We start from the raw sequence: 11,738 nt of genomic DNA, 5'->3' as shown, positions 1-11,738 counted from the left end.
GCAAAGATAAGTCCTTGCTTGTCCTTTTGCAGTCCACTTGTTGTGGACTTATTGTTCAGCACATTCTATATTTTGCTCATTTGTCCAGCTTATCAGTATGGATCTATTTAGCTAAGCTGGAAGTTCTGGGCTGCAGATTTTGCCCTCCACACCTTTAGTCAGGTGTGGAGATTTTTGCATATCTCTGCGGTGGACTTTTTCTAGTTTTTATTACTGACCGCACAGTGTTTCTTTCCTTACTGTCTATCTAGCTAGAATTGGCCTCCTTTGCTAAAATCTTGTTTCATACTACGTATGTCATTTCCTTCTCCTCTCACAGCCAATATTTGTGGGGGGCTGTCCTATCCTTTGGGGATTTTCTCTGAGGCAAGATAGCTTTCCGTTTTCTACCTTTAGGGGTAGCTAGTTCTCCGGCTGTGACGAGATGTCCAGGGAGTGACAGGAACATTCCACGGCTACTGCTAGTGTTGTGTTAAGATCAGGAACTGCGGTCTGTATAGTTACCACCTGCCCAGAGCTAGTCGCATGTCGCTCCTAAATTACCAGTCCATAACAGACTTCCTAAGCCTAAAATAATAAAATAGGCTCTATGCAGCTTAAATTTGGCTACAGGGGTACACAGGCAGCATTGGTGTGGTCAGCGGAGGACAATTGGAAGGAGGGACCGCAGACAGACTTCCTAGGCCTAAAATAATAAAAGAGTCTCTATGCAGCTTCCATTATGTGGCAGGGGTACACAGGCAGCATTGGTGTGGTCAGCGGAGGACAATTGGAAGGAGGGACCGCAGACAGACTTCCTAGGCCTAAAATAATAAAATAGGCTCTATGCAGCTTAAATTTGGCTACAGGGGTACACAGGCAGCATTGGTGTGGTCAGCGGAGGACAATTGGAAGGAGGGATCGCAGACCGACTTCCTAGGCCTAAAATAATAAAAGAGTCTCTATGCAGCTTCCATTATGTGGCAGGGGTACACAGGCAGCATTGGTGTGGTCAGCGGAGGACAATTGGAAGGAGGGACCGCAGACAGACTTCCTAGGCCTAAAATAATAAAATAGGCTCTATGCAGCTTCCATTATGTGGCAGGGGTACACAGGCAGCATTGGTGTGGTCAGCGGAGGACAATTGGAAGGAGGGACCGCAGACAGACTTCCTAGGCCTAAAATAATAAAATAGGCTCTATGCAGCTTCCATTATGTGGCAGGGGTACACAGGCAGTATTGGTGTGGTCAGCGGAGGACAATTGGAGGGAGGGACCGCAGACAGACTTCCTAGGCCTAAAATAATAAAAGAGTCTCTATGCAGCTTCCATTATGTGGCAGTGGTACACAGGCAGCATTGGTGTGGTCAGCGGAGGACAATTGAAAGGAGGGACCGCAGACTGACTTCCTAGGCCTAAAATAATAAAATAGGCTCTATGCAGCTTCCATTATGTGGCAGGGGTACACAGGCAGCATTGGTGTGGTCAGCGGAGGACAATTGGAAGGAGGGACCGCAGACAGACTTCCTAGGCCTAAAATAATAAAATAGGCTCTATGCAGCTTCCATTATGTGGCAGGGGTACACAGGCAGCATTGGTGTGGTCAGCGGAGGACAATTGGAAGGAGGGACCGCAGACAGACTTCCTAGGCCTAAAATAATAAAATAGGCTCTATGCAGCTTCCATTATGTGGCAGGGGTACACAGGCAGCATTGGTGTGGTCAGCGGAGGACAATTGGAAGGAGGGACCGCAGACAGACTTCCTAGGCCTAAAATAATAAAATAGGCTCTATGCAGCTTCCATTATGTGGCAGGGGTACACAGGCAGCATTGGTGTGGTCAGCGGAGGACAATTGGAAGGAGGGACCGCAGACAGACTTGCTAGGCCTAAAATAATAAAATAGGCTCCATGCAGCTTCCATTATGTGGCAGGGGTACACAGGCAGCATTGGTGTGGTCAGCGGAGGACAATTGGAAGAAGGGACCGCAGACAGACTTCCTAGGCCTAAAATAATAAAATAGGCTCTATGCAGCTTCCATTATGTGGCAGGGGTACACAGGCAGCATTGGTGTGTTCAGCGGAGGACAATTGGAAGGAAGGACCGCAGACAGACTTCCTAGTACTAAAATAATAAAATAGGCTCTATGCAGCTTCCATTATGTGGCAGGGGTACACAGGCAGCATTGGTGTGGTCAGCGGAGGACAATTGGAAGGAGTGTCTGACACAGTAAGTACTCCCAAAAACTAAATTGATGTTAATGTATCCCAAAAAATAACAAAACCAAAAAAAAAAAAAGAGTGGCATACTTAGGTACAGGGGTGTGCTCCTATGCTGACTTTCAGACATTGTAATTTTTGTAATTACCACCACAGTGATCGAATAATATCACATACAAAGAACAAATACCACCGCACCATGTCCAGACCACATATTACCACCACAGTGATCGAATAATATCACATACAAGGAACAAATACCACAACGCCATGTCCAGACCACATATTACCACCACAGTGATCGAATAATATCAAATACAGGGAAAAAATACCACAACACCATGTCCAGACCACATATTACCACCACAAAGTGACCAAATAGCACATACAAGGGACAAATACCGCAACACCATGTCCAGACCACATATTACCACAACATAGTGACTAAATACTACAATACTGATCAGTAATAAAAAAAACAATACTAATATCACCATAAGTGCCATTATACACAGGAGATCTGTACTTAGTATGCAGTGTCTGTGTACAGGTAATACAGTGATCACTGGTGATATTATATATTGGAGCACTGTATATAGTATACAGTGTATAATGTCAGTGTAAAGGTAATAGTGATCACTGGTGGTATTATACACAGGAGCTCTGTATATAATGTATAGGTAATACAGTGATCACTGGTGACATTATACAGAGGACCTCTGTATATAGTATACAGTGTATAGTGTCAGTGTATAGGTAACACACTGACTCACCAGTGACGTCTCTAGGTGAAGTCCTTCATCTTTCATTCAGCACAGACCGCCATCACTTCTTCCAGCCAGGGCTCATCTCTGCAGGAAATAACACAGTTATCTCGAGCTCCGCTTGCAGAACACATTACTTAATTTTTCCCAACTTCTACATTACACCACATGAAGAAAAAAAGGCGACATAGTATCACTCCACACAGTAACAGGACCGCCCCCCATTTAAAACAGTATCCTCAAAAAATTAAATAAATACATCACTGCAGTAATATCCCTTAATTAGCCCCTATGGTAATAATATTCCCCATCCTGGGCCCCGTGTGTCTCATTCCTGGCTCCAGCTATATGTTCTCCCATCCTGCCCTCATGAGTATCCATTCATCCCTATATGATCTCCCCATCCTGTCCCATCTGTCTCCATCGTATCCATCCTGCCCCATGATCCAATCCTGCCCCCATGTCTTTCATTGTGCCCCGTGTCTCCAATCATGCCCCGTATCTCCATTCTTGCCCCACTTGTCTCCAGTCCTGCCCCCAGTGTGTCCAGCATTCTGCCCCCAGTGTCTCCAGTCCTGCCCCAGTGTGTCCAGCATTCTGCCTCAGTGTGTCCAGCATTCTGCCCCCAGTGTGTCCAGCATTCTGCCCCCAGTGTCTCCAGTCCTGCCCCCAGTATGTCCAGCATTCTGCCCCCAGTGTGTCCAGCATTCTGCCTCAGTGTGACCATCATTCTTCCCCCAGTGTCTCCAGTCCTGCCCCAATGTCTCCAGTCCTGCCCCCAGTGTGTCCAGCATTCTGCCCCAGTGTGTCCAGCATTCTGCATCAGTGTGTCCAGCATTCTGCCCCCAGTGTCTCTAGTCCTGCCCCCATTGCTCCAGTATTCTGCCTCAGTGTGTCCAGCACTCTGCCCCCAGTGTCTCCAGCATTCTGCCCCAGTGTCTCCAGCATTCTGCCCCAGTGTGTCCAGCATTCTGCCCCCAGTGTGTCCAGCATTCTACCCCAGTGTGTCCAGCATTTTGCCCCAGTGTGTCTAGCATTCTGCCCCCAGTGCTCCAGCATTCTGCCCCAGTGTGTCCAGCATTCTACCCCCAGTGTGTCCAGCATTCTGCATCAGTGTGTCCAGCATTCTGCCCCCAGTGTCTCTATTCCTGCCCCCATTGCTCCAGTATTCTGCCTCAGTGTGTCCAGCACTCTGCCCCCAGTGTCTCCAGCATTCTGCCCCAGTGTCTCCAGCATTCTGCCCCAGTGTGTCCAGCATTCTGCCCCAGTGTGTCCAGCATTCTACCCCAGTGTGTCCAGCATTTTGCCCCAGTGTGTCTAGCATTCTGCCCCCAGTGCTCCAGCATTCTGCCCCAGTGTGTCCAGCATTCTACCCCCAGTGCTCCAGCATTCTGCCCCAGTGTGTCCAGCATTCTACCTCCAGTGCTCCAGCATTCTGCCCCCAAAGCTCCAGCATTCTGCCCCAGTGTGTCCAGCATTCTGCCCCCAAAGCTCCAGCACTCAGCCCCAGTGTGTCTGGCATTCTGCCCCGGGCCCCCCGGATCGCCGCTCTAAATAAAAAAAAAAAAAAGTTCTTCTTAACTGGCCGTGCTCCTGCGGCGAAGGTGAAGCTCCCTCCACTCAGCTGAAGCGCACACTTGCCGGCAACTGACACTGATGTCAGACGCCGACAACGTGCGCGCTGCGGCTGCCTCTGATTGGCTGGCGGCTGTTAACTATTGACGTGCAGGCGCGGGCCTGCACCCACACGTCAATAGTGTTCCTGCAGCGCCGCTAAGGGCCCGGTTTAGCCTACCGGTAGGGGCCCAGTGAGCAGATGAGACAGGGCCTGATGCGGGCCCCCTCTGCCCACCGGGCCCCATACGCCGGTCAGGGTAGTAATGCCTTGATGGTGGCCCTGGGTCAGACACACAGCCAGAATAGATGTATCACAAGGATCCCCAGATAGAGGTGTGTAAATATAGCCCTCCCCAAACCAAAAGGAGGCTATACAAATTAACCCCGAAAGGACAGGGAAGGAACCCTGTCCACAACCATGACAGTATCTCTGTTGCTATTTGTATTGAATAAAGCATATATTTTATTCGTATAATCTTGCCTGGTATTTTATGGTTATGCATGGTTGTTGGTATTTTACCGATAAGGATATTGTAGGATCTGGTAGGGGGTCTTAGAGGCGGAGCCAGTCCCAATCTGCTTTTCCATTTGAGTCAAGTTTTCTTGCATAACATTCAGTGAACTCAGCAAATTTTGTACTACTCTGATCAGAGTCTCTCCATTCTTTACACCCCCGAGGGTTGCAACTGTCTGGGCCTGTACCACTCCAAAAGCATAGCTTTCTTCTTTGCTTTGGGCCATTGTCTCTGCCAATTTTTGTTGAAAGCTTAAGGCAGAATCCAGAATAACTCATTCAGGAAGGATACGTCTCAGGGGAGAACTGTAGGGTCCTAGAATGAATTGTTCTTGTAGTATCCAGTCCACAGATCCTATGCCACCTACTCCATCTGCCTCTTTCTTTTGCACTTATGCTAGTTTTCCTGTAACACCATGGCATATTTGGAGACCTCTTCCCCCTCCCACTGCAGCTGGTAGAACACAGTTGAAAGCCAGTGTTTCACTCACAGTTCTGTAGCACTTTGGAGAAAGTCTCATAGCTGCTGCTTGGTCATGATGTAGTAGGGCTGAGATTGTTGTATTGAGCTCTTTCTTTAGGTTAACATATCCTTCTTCTTCTGGGTCTGAGCAAGTCTCGTTCCCACTTTCAATGTTGAGGGATTACTGGTACTACCTACAGCGTTGTTTCATCTCTCAGGTTACAGGTACTCAGGGAGAACCATCTTGGCTGTGTGATGCGATTCTTTCCTTCTGACACAGTATTGGTGATCAAACCTGTGGTAACCAGGCCCTATCTTTTCCCTTGAAGCCAGTAGTTCATTTTCTAGTCTCTCTTTGTTAGGACACACTTTCAGGCACCAGGCTCCATTTCTACATCCTGAATGTGAGTTGGGATAGTCAAGGAGTCCAAGGTCAGAAGCCAGGAGGGTACGCCATAAATAGAAGGAAGAGACAAAGACGTGGTCAGGTAAAGTGCCGAAAGTCAGAATACAAGAAGGACAGAGGATCTGAGCAGAAGGGGTTAAACAGACACATGGCCAAAATGAGGTCCAAGTTCAGACAAAGAAAGATATACATACAGATCGCAAGGCACAGAGAGACAAAACCACAGAAGCTGAATGTATGTCTGGTAGAGGTCTGGGAGAAACAGCCCAGTTAAGTAGCTTGGCAATCATCTGAGACAATGAACACCTGAAGATGGCCAGTGCCTCCCGGTCTTAGATTGTCAAAGAACACACTGACAGCTCAGCACGTCCCATCGCCAGAATGGACGACAGAACTGTCAATCAAAGTACCAGATTGGACTTCGGAGCTGTCAGTAACTGTATCCCAGACACACTGAGGGGTACAGCCATGATGGTACCTCCCGTTCCAGGGGGGACACTGGACCCCCAGGCTTCCCAGGAAATTTTCGATGGAAGGCCTTGACTAACCATTTGGCCTTCACATCTCGAGCTGTGACCCAGGATCTGATCATCGCCTGTGTGTAGCAAAAGGCAATCAGACAACTGCAGCTTCTAGTCTCCCATAAAGACTATTGAAGCATACAAAAAGTAAAAAAATGTTTTTAAAAATATAAAAACAGAAAAAAAAATAAAAGTTCAAATCACCCCCCTTTCGCCCCATTCAAAGTAAAACAATAAAAAAAAATTAAATATACACATATTTGGTACTGCTGCATTCAGAATCGCCCAATTTATCAATATAAAAAGAAAATTAACCTCATCACTAAACGGCGTAATGAGAAATACATTTAAAATGTCAGAATTACGTTTTTTGGTCATCGCTACATTGCAAAAAAATGCAATAACAGGCGATCAAAAGATCGTATCTACACCAAAATGGTATCAATAAAAACATCAGCTCGGCACGTAAAAAATAAGACCTCACAAAGCCACAGATCATGAAAAATGGAGATGCCACAGATATCGGAAAATGGCTCCATTTTTTTAACAAAGTTTGGATTTCTTTTTCACCACTTACATAAAAAAGATCCTACACATGTTTGGTGTCTATGAACTCGTAATGACCTGGAGAATCATATTGACAGATCAGTTTTGGCATTTAGTGAACATGATAAAAAAAAAAAAAAACAACAACTGTGGAATGGCACTTTTTTGCAATTTCACTTGGAATTTTTTTCCTGTTTTCCAGTACACGATATGTTATAATCAATGGTGTTGTTCAAAAGTGCAACTTGTCCCACAAAAAACAGTCCCTCACATGGCCATTTTGACCAAAAAATAAAAAGTGATAGCTCTGGGAAGAAGGGGAGCAAAAAATGAATACACAAAACAAAAAATACCTCCGATCATGAATGGATATGGATTTATGGAACATGTTAGGGATGTGAAGGGATGGAGGAAACTTTAAAATAAATGCAACTGGATTTACCACCTCTAGCACCTTATATGGACCAATTAACTTTGAGCCCAACTTCACCAACAGTACTTTAAGTTTAATGTTCCTATATGACAACCAAACATTATCCCCAATCTGAAAAAAAGGACTCACCGAACATCTTCTATCAGCTTTCCATTTTTGACGAATCTGAGCAGTCCCAATATTCTTTTGAACTTCGCTCCAGACATCCCCAAGTGTCTGTGTGACGACCTCCACCCCAGGACATTCAGAACTAATCCCAGAAAATACACCAAAATGGGGATGAAAACCATAATTACAGAAAAATTGTGAGGTTCCAGGAGAATGATTTACTCAACTGTTAAACGCAAACTCAGTGAGAGGTAAAAATGAAGACCAGTCCTCCTGCCAAGCTGCCACAAAACTCCTTAAAATTTGTTCCAAAGATTGATTTGTCTTCTCAGTCTGTTGGTTGCAGGGTGGTAAGTAGAGGAAAATGGTAAGTCTATCCCGAGTTTACTACAAAAAGCTCTCCAGAATTTAGAGACAAATTGTTCTTCCCTATCAGACACTATGTTAATAGGGATCCTCTGTCACCTTACAATATGAGAAATAAACAACCTGGATAGTGTCTCTGCATTTGTTAATCCTAACAAAGGAACAAAATGAGCTTGTTTGCTGAATCGGTCAACTACCACCATTATAGCAGTTTTCCCACCAGACAGAGGCAAATATGTAATGAAATCCATGGACAAATGAGTCCATGGTCTTTCTGGAATTTGTATTAGAGCCAATTCCCCCGCCGGCCGGCTATACTGACTTTAGCGTGTGTGCACTATTGCTGTTGATGCTGCTGATGCCATAGCTGTTGCTGCTGGAGATTAGACTGCACCAGTTGCTTTATCAACTTCTCCATGCTGTCGGCTTTCACTCCTGCAGTTTCTTTCACCCAGGACATGCGGTATCTCAGCGGCAGTCACATTGCCCATTGAGATTCATACCCGTGCCTCTAGCACCAATTGTAGGGTTTCTACTTACTTGGTTGCAGTTTAGGTAGGCACAGGAAATTGTTTCATTTCATTTCATTAGACTGCAAAAACCAATCAGGAAACCAAACAAAAAAACAACCTTTTCCAGGACAAAGTGAAAACACAAAGTAAATAGTTGTTACCGGACTGCGGATTGACATGCTCAGGTTAGTGTCCAATTCTTAAGGCCTTAACACAGACCAACACACAGGAGATCCACACATCTCCAGACCCAGACACTGAATGAGAAAACTGTTCTCCATTTTATCTGTAGTACCTCGCCCCTGGGGTGGGATATGTGAGCAGTCAGTCCCACCCATCTCTTTGACTGCTTGTAAAACCCGGCCCTGATATGTCATATTAACTCTCTCAGCACTATATATACTGGAGCCTGCTTTTCCGAGAGTAAATTACCAAAGCTACCAACCTCAGTGATACATATCTCCCCTCAAGGATATGACCGGCGGCCATCTTACAATAGTATATAATGTACAAGTAATAAAGTGATCATCAGTGACATTATACACAAAGGCTCTGTATATAGTGTCATTGTATAGGTAATACAGGGATAACCAGTGACATTATACACAGGAGCTCTGTATATAGTGTATAGTGTACAGGTAACAGAGGGATCACCAGTTACATTATACACAGGAGGTCTGTATATAGCGGCAGTGTACAGGTAACACAGGGATCACCAGTGACATTATACACAGGAGCTCTGTATATAGTGTACAGGTAATACAGTGATCATCAGTGACATTACACACAGGAGCTCGATATCCTCCTTAGACCTCGCGTATACTGTAGTGTGCAACATTTTTTCTATTATAAGACTTCTGGGTCTGAGGAGGATATATAGCATCAGTATACAGGTAAAACAGGGATTACCTGTATAGCTCTGTATATAAAAATATAGCTGGTCACTTATAGAGCACATTCCCCACTTAATTCCAGAATTCTTCACTTCACCAGATGAAGAAAAAAGCAACACAGTACCCCCTTGTACAGTAACAGGACCCGCCCCCATTCAAAACAGTATCTTCAAAAATAAAATACATCACAGCAGTCTGGCTCCCCACATTCTGTCGCCATCCATCGTGGCTCACAACATGTCTGTCTCCATCCATCCTAGCTCCTCTTTTGTTTGTCCACATCCATCCTGGTTCCCAACTGTGGAGACACAGTATTGCATCTTCAATAACCAGATGACTATTTTAGCAAGCCAGGAAGAATAGGCTGCTATCTATATGTTGACTTTTGAATTTAAGCATTTCTTTCCTGCTGGTCAAGAAAACAAACTTTTGTTTGTGTAAGCCTGTAAAATTGACTTGTAAGCTGATATTTTATATAACATATTGTGCTCTTATCCTTGATGACTAGTGATGTTTACTGATATGCTAATTATGCCAGATAGTTTGGTGACTTTGAAAACAGAGGAGGAAAAATTCTGCAAATAGTTTAAATACTCAAGTAATGCTACTTGATCTCATCTCCATTCTTACTCTTTATATAAATACTGGATGAAGAACAATTGTTAAGTATAAAATAGGTTACATGCCTCTGTATAGTGAGACTGAGAGACAGTCAGAGATTCTGCCGAGATATCTAAACATCCAGGGAACCCTACAGGACTGCTGCCAATACATCATGACTTCATCACAAAGGACACGGATCTATCATTCTACAGGAAACAACTGACCTCGGCACTGCTTGGAAGAATACACACCTGCTCCATTGACGATCTCTGAACCATGGATATGTTTGGAGAAAGCAAGGATTGGGTCCTGCCGTTTGCTGGCTTCATGGAGATGTTCGGAGAAGCCAGGTTGTGACCCTCGGGTCAACTGGCCTTATACCTGAATGGACTATCATCCTCCTACTCTTGTTGTTACTTCCTCTCTGAGTGCGTGCTACAGGTGGGGTAGTTGACTCTGGGAGCTCTGAAGGAACAGCTGCCATTATCACGGCGAGTCAGCGGAAGGGTGAGACTCTGTCATGTGCACCATCTTTGGGTATTTGCTGGGACTGTTCTCGTGTTATCTGCCTGGTTCAATAAAGCATTGCCACACTTTTTAACCCTAACCCTGTGTGGTCTGAGTTGCGTTATGCCAATGTTAAAAGGAGATAGGCGTTTAGCGGGACGGTCCGTGGTCCATGCGGTTTTGGCTAGCAACCCTGGGCACCTGCCGACCCCCGTGTCTCCATATCAAGTCAATAAGAAAAAATATGAATGGCACTGAGAAAACCACTCTTTGTACTCACTGTTAAAAGATGAATAAACTCTGAATCACGGACACCTTCCAGAAACCTTCACCTTGCCGGAGGTGCTTGCTGTGGAAAACGTGCATGAAAAGTTCAAAGAAGCAAGAAAAACAGCAGCAGCACTTCAATTGTTGGTGAAAAACAACCTTAGTCCTTTATTGCATTATAAAAATCATGGACAAGGTATTGCGGTAAACAAGTGCAGATTATGCAAGCAAATGAAATAGGACGACAGCCGTTTCGCGCAATAAGCGCTTCCATGGGTCCATGATTTTTATAATGCAATAAAGGACTAAGGTTGTTTTTTCACCAACAGTTGGAGTGCTGCTGCTGTTTTTCTTGCTTCTTTGGACTCTCCATATCAACATGTCTGTCTCCATCCATCTGGGCTTACCACATGTCTATCTCCACCCATCCTGGCTCCCCACATGCCTGTCGCCATCCATCCTGGCTGCCCACTTGTCTGTTTCCATCCATCCTCCACACTTGTCTGTCTCCATGCATCCTGGCTCCCAACATGTCTGTCTCCATTCACCCTGGTTCCCCACATGTCTGTCTCCATTCACCCTGGTTCCCCACATGTCTGTCTCCATCCATCCTTGCTCCCCACATGTCTGTCTTCATCCATCCTGGTGGAGCGCCCACTAGGACCGTGGGGTACTCGGGCCAGGTCCGGCGGTACTTAAAGGGTTGGTCACAGTGGTAGTGACCTGATCCGTGGCCCTGGGCATCCAGTAAAAGGGGATGAGTGGAAGTGGAGAATAAAGTCTATAAAGGATAATTCGTGATGCCACCTGTGGTATTCGGGCAGGGATGGCCGACACTGCTTAAATGGGTCCACTGGGGCTGATGGAGTTGCAGCTGAGTTGGTATGTTCCCCACAGGTAGAACTTAGTCCCCAGGGCTACCGGTGCAGTTAGTAAGAGGGATGATTAATGGTGGAGTGCAGGTCTGAGGGTGCAGGAAATAATTGAAGGACACAGGGATAGCAGTTTCCTTTACCTTTTAC

The sequence above is a fragment of the Ranitomeya variabilis genome, chromosome 2 (genome assembly GCF_051348905.1).
Source record: "Ranitomeya variabilis isolate aRanVar5 chromosome 2, aRanVar5.hap1, whole genome shotgun sequence".
NCBI classification, from domain to species: domain Eukaryota; kingdom Metazoa; phylum Chordata; class Amphibia; order Anura; family Dendrobatidae; genus Ranitomeya; species Ranitomeya variabilis.
The sequence above is the reverse complement of the archived record's forward strand: the minus strand, read 5'-3'. Positions refer to the sequence as shown.